This window comes from Palaemon carinicauda, chromosome 38 (assembly GCF_036898095.1).
Source record: "Palaemon carinicauda isolate YSFRI2023 chromosome 38, ASM3689809v2, whole genome shotgun sequence".
NCBI classification, from domain to species: Eukaryota; Metazoa; Arthropoda; class Malacostraca; order Decapoda; family Palaemonidae; genus Palaemon; species Palaemon carinicauda.
The window spans coordinates 43097851-43110039 of record NC_090762.1 but is presented as its reverse complement, the minus strand read 5'-3'; the positions used below and the strand labels follow the sequence as shown (position 1 = coordinate 43110039).

Below are 12189 nucleotides of genomic sequence, written 5' to 3'. Positions count from 1 at the left end.
ATATATTTGAGTATAGAAATCAGTAAGTTTCCTTTTCAGTGTTTGAGCTGTGTGTGTGTGTGTACGATATCACCGTGTGGCCGCCGGCAGTCAAGCCACTACGATGTATTTTCATGGGCCGCGATCTCTTCCTTGGTCCTTCGGTCGCCTCCTTCCACGGGTGCCGTAGGGAGTCGTCATCGCTGGACTTATTATTCTGTTCTCCGCTACTCCTCTTTTCCTACGGGGAAGGTGGGGTTCAGCGTAGGATCGCGAGAGAGTAGTTTGACTACGGTCTCTCTCTCTCTCTCTCTCTCTCTCTCTCTCTCTCTGGAGGTCGTTCACCTTTTACTATGTTTCTACGATAGCTCCTCCTTTCGGGTGGAGTTGCTACACAGTACTTTTTATCACGATTATATTTTTATTATTAAAGCTAATTGTATTTGTTAACTTTTCAGCTTTTTAGAACGTTTCCCTTCGGGGTGTTTCGTTCTTACTTTTAGTGAACATTCCTTTATGAATTGCATTTTTATAACTGTTATAATTCAGTTTTTGTTACAGTTCTCGCCCTTCCCCCTTCCCGTTAGTGTAGATGGGGTTGGGGCTCTTGCCTGTTATGTAATTCTTGTGTTTTTTTCCGTCGGGTTTCCTCTTCGGAGTCTTCCCGGGGGAATGAATGTTAACTAATTACTTTTTATTTTCACAGTTAACAATCTATTTTCCGTTTGCCCAATGTGACAACGAAGCAGAGCTGTCTTGTTAGGACTCGGGGAGTTGGCTGTTGCGGCCTCCTCTATAGGACTTCGTCAGGGGCGTGTTCCTTCTCCTGGTAGTTCTCCCGAGGCTCCCGACAGCTCTTCAGTTCATGTTAGAACTCTCAGGAGGTTCGCCTCCTTGGGTGGGTACCTTCCCTTCCGAGGGAGGTTACTTGCCCAGGTTTGAGTTTCTTTCTCTTTCGGGGGAAACTTCTCTTACCTTTAATGATTATAATATGTTCCTGGTCCTCCGACAGTTTTGCTCTTGGTGCTGAGCGACCGCTTTTGTAACCTTGCTCAAGGGGCTGAGCGGTTACTTCTCGGACCATAGTTTTTGTGCGACTATGCTCTTGGTGCTGAGCGGTCTCACCTGCAGCTACGCTCAAGGGGCTGAGCAGCTGCATGAGCGCCTCTTCGGAGGTTGGCTCCTAGGTCACTGGCTGACCCTTCGGCCCTTGGGCCCCATCTTCAGTCTCTTCTACGAAGTTTTCCTCTCTCGTTCGCGGGAGAGGACACTCATAGAGACTCCTCTTTGGAGGACTCCTTCTGCTGTTGTTGCTGAGGGCTCAGTCCCCTCCCCTTCGGGGGACAGCTGAGCCCTACGGTCTCTCCTGCGAGTGTTTCTTCCCCGAGGGGGAAGTTCACCACAAAGACTCCTCTTCGGAGGTCTACTTCTGCTGTTGTTGCAGAGGGCTCAGTTCCCTTCGGGGGCAGCTGATGCCACGGTCTCTCCTGCGAGAGCTTCTCCCCTTTGGGGGAGTTCACTACAGAGACTCCTCTTCGGAGGTCTGATGATGGTGCTCCTGCCTGTGGTCGTCTTCATCTTCACCCTCCCCGCAGAGGATCCTCCTGGCAGACCTTCTCCTGGACGCAGATGCGCTGTGGGCGCCAATGTACCTCGTTTCCTACGAGCACCGGTCCCTTCAGGGCTAAGGGCTTACTCCACATTGTGGGTAAGTCCCTTAAGTGCCAGGTTTAACCTGCGCGCTCACGTTTTCCTGCGCGCTCGTGCGCAGTAGCGCTCTTGCGCTCTCCTGCTGTGTTCCAGACTTCTCTCCTGCGATCTCCTGTAGCTGAGTCTCGCCGCAGATCTCCTGATCGCCAGCGCTCACCTGTGCGCCGGCGCTCACTTGCGCCTCTGAGTCCTTCTGTGCGTCAGCCCTCTTCAGCTCGCCAGCGCACTTCTGGTCGCCCTTTTCTGCTACGTGCCTTGGGCGCCAGCGGTCTCCTGTACGCCCACAATCACCTGCGCGCCAGCACACATCTGCGCTCCCTTTTCTATGCGCGCCAACGTTCGCCCTCGCGCCCATGATCTTTGGATCTAGGCACAGGCAAGGAGATTGTTCCTTCTTTTTACACCCTCGTTCGCCTTCTCGCCAGCGCACATCTGCTCGCCCTTTTCCTGATGTGCGCAAGGCACACCAGCGTTCTCCACGAGCTTACAGATGTGGGTGGAGGCGAAAGTCTTGATTCCTTCACCTTCTCGCCGACGATCTTCTGTGCTCTAGATTTGACTGAGTCTCTGAGCGCCCGCACGCCCACGAGAAGTCTTCTGTACTCGCCCACGAGCGTTCGCTATTTTGCGCAACCTCACCATCTGCTTCTGCCCCTCGCTGATATCTTCCAGCCGCGCAACCGTACTCCATCGATCTCCTACGCGCCGGCGATCTCCTAGCGATTGCGCGCGATTCTTCGCCTGCCCGCTAGCGTTTTCAACGCGCCCACGCTTCAGATTGCCGTACGCGGCCACGCGTTGGCTCTCCTGTATGCGATTGGTCGCTACGCACCATCGCTCACCAACGCGCCATCTCCCGCAATGAACCATCGCTCGCCAACGCGCCATCGCTCACTTACGCGTTTTTTGGTCTTCCGACCGCGCCCACGTGCCCGCGCACCCTCGCGTCCTCACGCGCTTGCGCACACATGTTCGCCCGCGCGCTAACTAACGTTTGTACCATTGCGCGAGCGCCACGGGCGATTTCGACCATGATTCCCGTCGAGTTTTCGCAACACGGGCAACCTGGTGAGTGTTTCTGGAGCGCCTACTTTCAGATCATCATAGTCACGATCTTCACCTTGTAAGCGCAGAGCATGACATGTATAAACCATGAAGAATCTTCAGAAGAGTCTGGGTAACATTCTTCTCCCTCTTCAGGCAGACCCCATCATCCCTCTCCTCAGGATCGCCCGATTCCTTTCCCTCCAACGGTGGCTGCTGACACTGCCTCTGTCAGTCGTCAACAGCGGGAATACTTCGAGATCATGGGGTAGCCTGATTTAGCTCTTCCTCTCCACCATTCCGTGCAACGGACCTTCCGGGGTTTTTCTCTCGAGAAACTCTCCGCCGGGCAGGTGACATTTTCATCTTCGGGGATCTTGAACCAGGAGGAAGCCGCGAAGGGTGCCGGGCAGGCCACCTCGTGGCTGATCGTCGAGCTTGAGTCTCTGGCCATCCGGTCGCGACCCGAGGTTTTTACAAGGTAGCTCCGGGAAGGTTATGGAACTTTCCTCCTCTCGGACACATGCATCTTTCGTTTCCCGACACCAAGTGTCGAACTTGGGGACAAACTCGATGTTGAAGCATTGAGATGCAGTGACGGAGAAGCTTTCTCTCGTTGGTCCCTACCGTGGATTTCGGCAACCCAGACTCTCTCTTCCATCCTTGGTAGGGGCTTGTTTCAGCCCAAGGACAAGGAACGAGCAACTGAGAGGTGGGGAGAATCGTATCACGATTCGCTCCTCCAAGGCGCTTATTTCCAGTCCCTACAAGCCTCCAGCGCCTCAACTTCTACAGCCTCGTTCAGCCTAGGACATCTGAACCGGCACGGGCAGCTAGACAAGGTGTCTATGCAGCCTCCCCCCTCCTGTCGGGGACGAAGGGCGAGGAGCCCTCCCGGGAGGGCAATAATCTTAGAGGGGGCGGCCTAGGCCGCAAACGCTAGGATTGGCAACCCCTACCTGCATCCCCCAGTGGGGGGGATGCCTGGATTTGCGCCTTCAAGCGGCAGCAACTCGGGGCCGATTCCTGAACGATCTCCATGATCAGCCAGGGTTTTCGTGTCACGTTTCGTAGCATCTCTTCCTCCCCTGTCAGCGAATCTGGTGTCGCTGAGCCCCTATGCCATGGGATCGGCAAAGGGGCTAGCCCCTCGGGCAGAGGGCGAGACCATGCTCTAGAAGGATGCTCTCCAAGGTTGTCGGCGGCTCCCCCCAAGGTTCTTCAAACGACTTTCTTGTATGAAGTGCCTGAAGACTGGCGACCCGCCATCGTCCTCTTAGCCCTGAACAAGTTTGTCATACAAACTTCGGTCAGTATGATACAACAGTTTCGATCAGACTTGTAGGGAAACCACAAGACTTCACGTGCATACTGGATCCGAGAGACAGGTACTTCCAGATCCCAGTCCATCCATCTTTGCAGGAAGTACTTGGAATTCAGCCTAGGCAACAGATATACCAGTTCAAGGTGCGGTGCTTCGATCTTTCCTCAGCTCTGCAGGCATTCACCAGGAAGTTCATCCCGAACCCTCATGTCCACACAGGAGCGGCATGCGCCTCCGCTTTCTGGATGACTGGTTACCCGGGCGGTTTCGGTATCGACCCTTCTTTGACGCCGAGACAAGCCTCTGGGACTTTGCCAAGATCTAAGGATCATGGTAAATCTCGAGAAGTTTTCTCTGTTTCCATCGCAACAACTGGTATATCTAGGCTTAATATTAGTCTCCAATCTCCGTTAAGCCTTCCCTTCAGATGACAGGATAGCAAGGCGGAGGAGAGTAGGAGAACCTTTCCTCAGGCGAGGAGAGTCTCCAGCCCTTTTCTGGTTACGCCTCCAAGGTCACCTTCCTCCTTGACCCCTCTAGTCCCTAACACTCGCCTCAGAAGAGTCTCCTGCTTTGGCGACTCAAGTCCCGGCGGAATCAAGACCACGATTCCCCAGACATTCTGGTCCTATGGGACCTGCCGAACGAGGGATCCTGCAGTGGTGGTTGACCTACGAAGCTTTTGCTAGAGAGTGGATCTTCTCGTCCCTCCCCCGCATTTAATGCTGTCCTCGGTCACGTCAAAAAAGGGGGGGGGGCACGTTCTGAACCAAAGGATCTCAAGCCTATGGCCAGAGCTAGAAGGGTACCTCCATCAATTGGCTAGGGATGAAGGCCATATTCTGGCCATCAACAGTCCCAACAGGCCCCAGCGAGTCACTCCGTGAGCGACAACACCATGGTAGTTGCTTTTCATCAGGCGGGGAGGTACTTTTTCATAACACTCTCCCATCCAACAGTAGAGATACTGAGATGAGCCGAAGTCCGCTCAATACCTCTATCGGCTCGCTTCATTCCGGACAAGGAATGTGCTCTCCGACAGTCGGAACAGGGCATCGCAGGTAGAGTGTACCGAGTGGTCTTTGGAACCCCCAGTAGCCAGCAAGCTCGGACCTTGTGGTCCAGTTCGCGACGACCTTGAATTTCAAGCTGTCGCTGTACTTCTCCCCAGCCCTGGACCCCAAGGCACCCTGTCGAGATGTCTTCCCACATCGGTGGGACAACATCAACGTCTACGCCTTGCCACCGTTGGGTCTGTGGGGAAAGGGGGCTCAACAAGACCAGACTTTCGGCCAACCTGTCGGTGACTCTGATAGCTCCGCTACGGCATCAGGCAGAGTGGTTTTCGAATCTTCTGCATCCCTTGATGGAACTCCCGAGAGAGTTTTCCCCACGACAAGAGCTATATCAACCACACCACTACATCTACCACAAGCTGTAGCTCTGCTTCGGCTCCATGCCTTGAGTCTATCCAGCATCTCCTCACTGAGAGAGGCGTTCCGCGACAGGTCGCGGAGCGGATGTCTTGACACCTGCGAAGTCATCCACAGGGGGCCACCCGGCGATGTGTAGAGTCTTCTGTGGTTGGTGTCGTGGGAGAGGTATCTCTCCCCTCAATGCCACTATTCCAGCGTTAGCAGAGTTATTGTCCATCTGCGGGAGGAATTGTGCCTTTTGCTCTCGGTGGTAAAGCCTTTCGCTCAGCCTCAAGCCTGGCCTTCAGGCTCTAAGGTTAGACAATTCCTCCTCGCTGGATCTTTCTTCGCTCATACGAAGCTACGAACTTACCTGCACCCAGTCGGAAGTGAGACCTCCTCCATGGTACATGGCTCGGGTTCTTAGGGATCTTAAGGCTTCTCCCTGTCAACCAGTGCACTAGTCATCTGACAGGCACCTGACTTAGAAGACGGTGCTCCGGCTCGCTCTGGCTTCAGCCAAGCGTATCAGCGTACTTCATGGTCTCTCGTACGACTTCGCCCATTCAAGAGGATAGGGAGAGGTAACGTTCGGGTTCGTCCCTGAGTCGGTTTCTAGACTCAAGATCTTGGAGTCCCAAACCTTTGGTTTGACTCCTTCAGGATTTTGAGTCTCCGTTCTGTAACAGATGACCCAGGCCTTCTCCTACTATGCCCAGCAAGGAGTCGGAGGTGTTATCTTAAAGAACAGCTGCAGTTCGTCCTCATGTGCAGCCCTGTTTGGGAGCACAGGAAGGACGAAGAGGAGGGTCACCAGGAATACCTTTGCAGCCTGGATTCTAGGACCATCCATCTCGCCCTGAATCCAGACCCTCCTCCGTCATGTAGCCTTAGAGCACACGATGTCAGAGGCATCGCAACGTCTCTAAGAAGAGTACTCTGTGACGCAGGTGCTACAATCTGGAGTCTGGAAGCGTCGGACTACCTTCACAGCTCACTACTTGCAGGACGTGACCCACAGGATCCTCAATACGTTTTTCTATCGGCCTGTGGTGGCTACACAACAGCTGGTCTAACCTCAGGCTCCTTAATGGACAGGTAGCAGAAGGTTAGGGGCATTGTTACCCGGTGTCAGACTGCATGATTGAAAGAGGTATGTCTGGCCCTTACTTCTTTCTTCATCCTCCCCTCTCTTGGGGAAAGCAGCATCCTAGGTTCTCTGCATAGCTGACCTCAAACCTCTGCAGGTAAACCATGCTTCCTTGTGTTCCAAGTATTAAAATGATACTGTCGCATCCCCCATACCCTGACGAGGTGGTATTGGGAAAGTCCTTGTCCATAATTCCATCTAAAGGTCTTCAGGTCGACTGCCTAGAACAAGTCACGCTTCTTCCCTTCACACACAAGCTTATGTAGGCCGCACACACTTCGCGGAGCAAGGAACTTACGAGGTGCAGGGACTCTTTTTCTCAAAGTGCTGCTCACTTGGATTCTGAGTCCCCGGGTAAAGCCAAAGCCAGTATGGCTGGGGACTTTCCACCCTTCCTAAGGGGTAAGTCACCCTATGTAAATAGCGTGGTTTGTATTTCGGTTACAGAACAAATGACAAATTCGGAGATAATTTGTATTGTTCCTAACCATACAAACCTTAGCTATTTACACATATTTGGCCGCCAGCCCTGTCCCCCAAGTCAAGTCCTACCTCTAAGCGAAGTGAATCAGTTCACCAGTGTGTGAGGGGGGAGGGGTAGCTAGCTACCCCTCCCCTACCCCTGCTAACTAGCGCAGGGGTAGTTAACCCTCGTTTAAAATCTAATGGCTCGCCATTTCAGCTACGCCGAAAGCAATACCCTATGTAAATAGCTAGGGTTTGTATGGTTAGGAAAAATATAAATTATCTCCGAATTTGTCATTTTATGGAGCTATAGAAAATCTTATTGTCTGTATCACTGAAGCTTTTTATTGGCCAGTCTATTGTATCAGTAGAAGGCAAAAACATTAAAATCTTGCTAATCTGGACCCTTTTCATTCGGATTGCCAGCTTGTATGAACTTTAGTGGATTAAGCTTTTTCTTTTAATTCATATGTCAGTGAAAAATAATTTTAAACATCTTTACAAAGGATTTAATATTATTTGAATACTTTATTACAGTACTATTATATATGTATATATAGAAACTTATTTAGAATAAATAGATAAAATTCTTTATATTATAACTTCTTGCACTCACTGTATCTTTTTGTTGACAAATGTCGTAATTTTAATCCCGCCCTGACCGTGGCTCTGACAAAATTGCTGTTAGGCTTGTACCTTTTGGCCAGGTAGCAATGATGTCGTGTGTCAACCTTCTTATGTTGACGATTTGTTTGATAATTGACAAGGGAACAAAGATAGAAAGAAACTGAAAATTCCTTGAAAAACCTGAATAAATGTTCTATATAGCACGATTAGGTACATGAACGAATGACAATCTGGTATTTCCCGCACCATGGATAAAACCATGAAAATTACCTTTAATTTTGGGACTTATCATACATCACCTAACCTGCCAAAATTATGAATGGTCCCAAATTACTGTCAAAGGCTTTGAGTCAGTTGAGTTATTTTTATTCTTGCTTTCCATCACCACCAGCCTCTTAGAATGAGATTACTCTACTTTCATAGACTGATAGGTATATTGTACTTTATAAATGAACAGTATATAATAAGCATGTTATTTAAGGGATGTTAACACTAAAGGAAGCTTTACTGTAGTATTCTAGTGGTGGGATGGATAAATAAATTAACCAAATGATTGGTTATACCAGTTAGATTTTATTATAACTGTTTAAGTGTTAGGATGATTTTTGTGTTTAGAATACCTTATTTTCTCATATTCAAATCTTTATTTGTTCTGACACTACATACAAACCCTGCGCTATTTAGAGGAATATATTTTCGGTGAAGCTGAAAGACGAGCCATGAGAATTTTAGCGAGGGATTACCACCCCCAACCGCTAGCTAGCGGGAGGGGTGGGAGGTAGCCAGCTACTCCACTCACACACCTGGGTTGAGCATCCACTCTGCTTTCTGACTCGGTAGAGGATGGTCATTGCCGCTCTCTCCCGCCAAGATTTGCCATTTGAATACTATTATTTTCTTTTTCTTTTCAGAGTATGTGGCTTTCTTAAGTCTTGGTCTCGAAGGTTGGTCCTGCGGTACCTTCATGTCCGCTCTAGAGATGAACCTCCACCATCTGTGTCTGGCTTACCGGGGCCACTGGTGTAATCGGGACAACACCTGTATCGAGTGTCGGGAGTGGTCTGCCTCACAATGGGAGAGGTATGGACATAGGGAAAAGAAGAAGTCAAAGCGAGAGTTCTCCTTCTTTAAGCCCCGATCTTTTCATGAAGCTGCTTCCCCGCCGGTCCTCTCCAGGGAACAGATGAGTAGCAGCACAGACCTGGTTACTCCAGGGAAACCTTGTAGGTCAAGGGATGGTACCGTTTCCCTTAGGGATTCAGTCCCGCCGCTTCCTCTGGGGAGCGCCTGCTCTATCAACGATTGGTTAGGTTTTTGGCCATTGCTGGGCATTGATGATCCCCCTTCAAAGGAAGTTCTGTTCAAGCTCCTTCAGTTAGGTGTTGAGCGGAAGCACACTCCTACTACTTCGAAAGTGGAGCTTTCCCCTGTGGCTGCAGTTGCTGCTGCCCATTGGTCTGACTTTTGGTCACCCGTGGCCGACGCCGAAAATGTTGCTTCTCCTTCAGGGGTGATGAGATCAAAGTCCTAGGCATGTTCCTCCTCCGGGGAACATCTCTCTCTTTTGCGACAGAAAATCGCTTGTGACCAGCTTGTAACTTACGCCTACGCTTCTCCCTGTAGGGCGGGGATAGAGCATAGTCCTAGGCGATGTTCTCCTTCGAGAGAACATTCCTCTCTTTTGAGAGAGAAAGCTTCCGAGCTTTTTGGGGCTCAGCAGTCTCCCTCCTCGAAGGATCCAGCTAGACGTTCCCGTTCGGTGGTTCGTCAGAAGGAGGAGTTTTTGACTACTCTTCACCACGGGCGTGCTCTTTCCCCAGTGGTAAGGAGACGTCTTTTGAACCTTTGGGTTCAAGTCGCGTAGTTCCTTTGGGTTCTTGTGATGGTCTCACTGAGTCTTCGGGCCTGCGTGCCCCTGAGCCTCTGGGCTCCCGTTACGCTGAGCTTTCTGGCTCTCGCAACCTGAAACCTTCGGGGCCTCGTCACGCTGAGCCTTCGGGCTCTCTTGACCTTTGTTATGTTGAGCTTTTGGGCTCTCGAGACCCATATTGCGCTGAGCCCTCAGGCTCTCCTGACCCCTGTTACGTTAAGCCTTCACAGTCTTATGACCCTCGTTGCGTTGAGGCTTTGGGGTTACGTGACTGTCGTTATGTTAAGCCTTCAGGTTCGTGAACTTCGTTACGTTGAGCCTTCGGGCTCTCATGAGCCATGTTACGTTGAACTTTAGGGCTCGTAACCCAGGGTCTCTGGACTCTTTGTCGCATAGAGTCTCCGGGCTCTCTTTTGTCGCATAGAGTCTCCGGGCTCTCTTAACCCTCGTCGCTCTGAACCTTCCGGCTCTCGTGACTTGCGTTACACTGACCCTTCATTCAGGCTCTTGTGACTTGTTATGCTGAGCCCTCCGTCTCTCTTAAAATTCGTTACGCTGAACCCTCTGATTCTCATGACCCAGAGCCTTCGGGCTCTTATGGTCAAGAGCCTTAGGGTCCTTATCACTATGATCATTCATGGTCTCGTGACACAGAACCTTCAGATTCTTGTTGCGCTAAGCTCTCGGGCTCTCGACCTTGGGCCTCTAGTCTCATGTTACGATAGTCTTCCGAGATTTCGTGACATAGAGCCTCCAGGTTCTTGTCACGCCAAACCTCAGGGTTAGTGTGATCTAGAACCTTCAGGCTTTGGCTATAACAATCCCTCAGGTTCTTGTCGTCTGGCCTTTGCTTGCTTCCCAGCTGCGTCACGTGGCAAAACAACATCGTGTGACAGAGCAGTGTCTCATGAAATCTCAACTCACAAGACCTACCTGTGGCTTTCCTTGAGGTCGCTTTGTGCCAGTCAACTTGGCCTTACCAACTGCTTGCCTCTTGTCTTGAGATAAATTCTGTCACCATTTTTGGTTACGAGAGAGGGAAACCCTCTCGTTAGGCTTCCACCTGCCCCGAGATAGCCTTCGCTACCTCACCGCTCTCTTCCTCGTTATTTGTCTTTGCGATCGTCTGCTCCGATCCCCCCAAGGCATTGGTACCTTCTAGACTGGGTTCAGGACGAAGGACTGAGGAAAGCTTGTGAGCAGTTCGATGTTCCGAGGTTCCAACACTCGGCATCTCCACCGATTGATTGTCTGGTGCCAATCCTGCCTGCAGGAAAGGAATCGAGGAAACTTGTCCGGGTTCCTAGGCCCAGTGCTCCTGGCTGTCTAAAGGATCCCCCTTCCAGTTCATTGGGCGGTAGAGACTCCCCATGGCTAAGTGCACTATTCAATGTAGTGTGTGTGGCTGTGGCAGGGGCCATTCCTCGCTTGAAATCCTTGGTCGTTACACCTAGAATTCCTCTGTTGGCTGCTCTCCTTCCTGGCGCCTCTCCTTCTGCAGACCCCAGGAGAAGTTCTGAAGGTTCTGCTCTGGCAGGACCTTCCCACAAGGAGAGACCTCTCTCCCTCGGAAAAGGACTTGGGAGGAAAGTACCTCAGAGATTCAAGGGAGTCTCCTACAGTTCTGGGTTCCACCAGCTAAACTGAAGAGGAAGAAAAAGATCAGGCCATCTCCCACAGGAAGGGCAGGACAATCTCCTTGACAGACTTCTTCCCCTTCTCTCCGATAGAGTTGGTGACTGGATCAACATCCTCTCAGGAAAGAGAAGACCGTAAGGGCTACTCTTATGGAGGAACTCATGCCTCAGTGCAGGGAACTGAAGGATCTTTTCACCATCCCAAAGTCCTTGGTAAGAGGTTTCACACCTCTGCAAGAGTGGCAGAGGGAAGTCTCGTCTAGTTCGTCAACTGGAATTGAATTGTCAACGACCTATCCCGATGACTTTGATCCACCCCGGGCTCTTATGGATGTGAGCTTGGAGTTGGATGAGCATAATGGTCTCGAGGACGACCTTTTGCCATCAGCTGCTAGATCTAAGCTCTCAGTGATGAAGCAGGAGTCAGAGCATGCCTTCTAGTAGGTTTTAGCCTGCAACAGATCCATCAGCGGACTGCCAAATCCGTTAGCAGCCCCTCTGGATGGAAAAGACACGGTCTTGGATCAGGTCTATGGTACTTAAGAGATCCCCAAGGGCCAGTTCAGCTTTGCCCAGTTCAAAGGAGTTGAAGAGTGCCAGACAGATGCAGTGGCTCAGACCACAGTTTCCTCTACCTTTCTCCACTCTAATACCTCCTCTAAACTCCTCCCACCACTGTTTGTGCAGCAGAGAAACTAATGGGTCTCTCGGTCTGGACCTCTGCTTAGAATCTGTGGGACAACTGGTCAGGTCTCTGGACTGGTCTTGTGAGTCCAAAAGGAAGTGGAGGGACACCTTCCTCTTGTCCGGCACTAGGACGATTGAGTTCCTCTCCCACCAGTTGGTTAACCTGTCGGCTAACACCATCTTGTGAAGGAGGGATTTGATCGTCGACAGATTCCACCAGCAGCTCAAACAGGCTGAGGTTTCTTGGCTGAGAAACTCCTCTATCGAGGGGAGTTCTTTGT

At 51.0% G+C, this 12189-nt stretch overlaps 1 protein-coding gene across 1 annotated transcript in view; it reads left to right on the top strand.

Moving 5' to 3' along the window:
• The window catches only part of LOC137630156 (uncharacterized), a 93620-nt gene that overhangs the window by 65013 nt on the left and 16418 nt on the right, over positions 1-12189 (top strand). The gene's annotated exons all lie outside the window — the stretch shown is intronic.